The following is a 3,871-nucleotide window of genomic DNA, read 5'->3' as shown; positions in this document are numbered from 1 at the left end:
AAATTAGATCCACTGCGTTTCCTTTGTCTAAAAAATCTGTTACCTTCTCAAAGAAGGAGATCAGGTTGGTTTGGCACAATCTACCTTTTGTAAAACCATGTTGTAATTTGCCCCAATTGTCATTGACCTCAATGTCCTTAACTACTTTCTCCTTCAAACATTTTTCCAAGACCTTACATATTACAGATGTCAAACTAACAGGCCTATAGTTGCCCAGATCACATTTTTCCCCTTTCTTAAAGATAGGAACTATGTTAGCAATTCTCCAGTCATACGGTACAACCCCTGAGTATATATGTGCAGATAAGAGCAGAGTTAAGGGTCCGTGTCAAAACTTAACTTTTTCTGAGATTTAAATGCTTATCTATGCAAACCTAACATGGGGGTATTTTTCTCCCCCCAAAACTCAGTGTGACTGAAAACTCTTGAATCAACATTTGCGCCTTTGTTTGTGGATCCTCATCCTCTGGTGACCAGGATATTCACAGGTCATAACTGGGCATGACAGAGAGAAGGTAGCCTAGCAAAGTTAGGGACCTGTGTCTCATTGAAACTCAGTGGGAGCTGGGTGCCAATGTTCTTAAGGGCTTGTCTACATCAGAAAGTTGCAGCGCTGGTGAGGGAGTTACAGCGCTGCAACTTTGAAGGTGTACACATCTGCAGGGCACCACCAGCGCTGCAACTCCCTGTTTGCAGCGCTGGCCGTACTCCCGTTTTGTCTCGGGTGTAGAGGATCCAGCGCTGGTAATCAAGTATAGACACTTACCAGCGCTTTTCTTGACCTCCGTGGAATAAGCAGGTATCCCAGCATACCTGAGAAAGCCTCTGGTAATCAAGCTGGTCTCCTTCCCTGGCTTGCTCTCGCGTTCCCCGAACCCCGAGCAAGCAGGTCTCCTTCCCTGCGGTTTGCAGGGTGGTTCGGGGAACGCGAGAGCAAACCGCGGCGAAGCTGGTCTCCTTTCCCGGTTTGCTCTCGCGTTCCCCGAACCCCCCTTGAAGCTGCCCAACAGCGCTGCAGTGTGGCCACATCTAACACCACTTGCAGCGCTGGTTGCTGTAAGTGTGGCCACTCTGCAGCGCTGGCCCTATACAGCTGTACTAATACAGCTGTAACAACCAGCGCTGCAAAATTTTAGATGTAGACATGGCCTTAGTCTCTTTTGAAAATTTCAGCCTAAATGGTTTACAGTAGAACAAAGATCCTGGATTCTATTGAGAGGTTTTGTCAGAAATCAGGTCACAGTTCTGAAAACAGCAGCAGAAAACAAACAAACCTGCCCCATGATCAGAAATGCAGAGGCTGGAAAGGTTCATGTCATGATGTTGGTGGAAGACTTTTGTTTGATTACAGCCCACTTGAAATCCTCTGAGCTGATTTTTACAATATAGGACTGAACATTCATAGAGCATGCAACAAACAAACTCATTTTGCCATGCTGCTGTGAGATAAGTAGGGAAGTGTTGGACAGGTGGGAAACTGGGGCAGAGGGATTAAGTACCACACAACAAGTCAGGATTAGAACCAAGGCCCTGGTCATTCCCAAGTGTTGTGCCCATTCCTGAAGGCCCTGCTGCCTCTTCAGAAAGATTTTGAAAAACCTGTCTTGAAAGTTGAGCCTATCCATTTTTAATGTTATAAGACAATTGAACTGCAAAAGCTGAAATCCTTTCCTAGTAAAACCAAGTAACACTGTGGCAGCTGCTCTCTCGGCCTCACATTGAGTGTTTTGCTGTCTTCAGGCCAGACTGCCAAATTTAGGTCTGATCTACACTCCAGACTTAGGACAATGCAAGGCAGCTTATGTCAACCTAACTATAGAAGTATCTACACTTAAATTTCACTCCTGTTGATGTAACTGCCCTGCTACACCAACTTAATAACTCCACTTCCACAAGGGCGTTAGGTCAAAGTCGATGCCGTGTCAGTGTAGACACTGTGTTGCTTTCGTTGACTGTTACTGGCTTTCTGGAGTCATCCCACAATGCCCCATTCTGACAGTACAATCGATACAAGTGCTCCTGGTGAGGACATGCATTGCCGACACAAGGAACAAAGTGTAGACATGCACAAGTGATGTAATTACTGTGGCAGTTGCATGCCGACGTAAGTTAGGTCAACTTAATTTTGTAGTGTAGACATGGCCTCATACTCAGCCCCAACTGAGGGGGAGTGTGGAGCCACATCAGCCTACAGGGAGTTCTGGATGGGAGTGTACTAGTGCCACAGAGCATGCACTGCAACCTTTAGGATCCTGCAGCTTTTGTATAGAGAGGAACGTGGACATTATATCACCCTCCCCCATGCCCACTCTTTGAGGTGGTTTGCACTTCTGGAGACACCAGCTGTGAGTAATCCTCATGTTCTCCTTACCAGTGCCCTGCAAAGACCAGCCACAATCTAGCTGCCTCTGTGCTTTGCAGACTATTGTGTCCTTCAGGTAGGAATTAGGCCCTCTTGATGTATAAAACAGAGAGGAGAATTTTTTTGCTATAATATAAAGAGACACAGAATGTTTTCCACCTAAGGCATGAAGAAAGAAATGTTCCAGCCTTTTTAAAACTGTGTAGCTGACATAAAAACATCTTTTCCTTGCAGCCAACTCAGCCTGGTTCCTGCAGCATCCTCATTATCATCAGGCCACACTCTATTACAATTGAAGACTCTTACGAATGACAAAACCTAATCCGACCTATGTCAAAGTGGCATCTCTGAAGTGAGTAAAATTAAATTAGCCCTTTTGAATCTTAAGAAAGATTGAGTTATGTAACCATACCAAGAGACTCTCTCAGCAACTTAGATCCTCCAAATTAACCATAGTACATAAGATTTAGGTTAGCTCCCTAATAAAAAATACTACAGTATTCCACAATAATGGTCCAGAATAAGGCCGTAATACTATTGTAAATGATAGCCTTTTGTAGCATTACACTAACATACTGCTGTATTTCTCTAGAGAACAGTTTTGATGCTCAGATACAGTAATGACAGGCCAATTAGAAATACCTATTTAGATTAAATGTATAGCTTGCCCATTCACAGACAGAGACCTATGGGATAGTAATGAATATTGCTGGTTTCCTTTTAGATGAGATTTTTATTGGTAATTATTTCCCCAAACTTCTGTTTCACTCCTACTTCTATTACTTAAACCTAAAGATTGTGGACTTTTGTCCTTCTATATCCTAAATTTTAAGTCCGTCAACGGTGGCAGAATGAAATCCCAGAACAGCAAATCTATAGTGCAGGCTTTTTCATACTCCTCTTACCAATGCGTTGTAACCCAATTGTAGAAAGTCCCCCTTTTCTGGAGGAAGAGGGGAGTTTAGTCTTCATGACTCATTCAATTCTTAGTCTCACTCCAGAGACAGCTAACAAGGTTGTCTATTGTGACAGTACTGTACTTCTTTTGTGTGTGAAATGAGGACATTTGTCCATTAGGAACTGGACTGAGACCACCAAAGTCATTTTACAAAGGCCTCCAAACCAACCCTTCAGATGCTTACAACTTTCATCCTTTGCCACCCTGGGCTAGATTGGACCCAGGTGTGCAATCCTGGACTCACTGAAGTCAACAGCAAGACTCCCATTGACTTCAGTGGGGCCAGGATTGCTCCCCAGCATGCTACAAGTGAAAGACTTCATAACCAGTCCACCATGCCAGCTGGCGCACAATAATGAAAAACAATTGTAATTTGTTTTTGTTGACACTTATTTGGCTGTATCTTACACCTTATTTTGTCCTTCTGTGTATAAAGGCCAAATGGATCATGTCTGTAACTGAAAGAACAATACTTCAAAAAAAAAAAAAGTGCACATCTGAAAACACAGAACAAAGAGCCAAGTACTGAGGCACCTCACTTCGCCAACTCC

This window comes from Gopherus evgoodei, chromosome 3, assembly GCF_007399415.2.
Source record: "Gopherus evgoodei ecotype Sinaloan lineage chromosome 3, rGopEvg1_v1.p, whole genome shotgun sequence".
Lineage (NCBI taxonomy): Eukaryota > Metazoa > Chordata > Testudines > Testudinidae > Gopherus > Gopherus evgoodei.
This window is presented reverse-complemented; position numbering follows the sequence as displayed.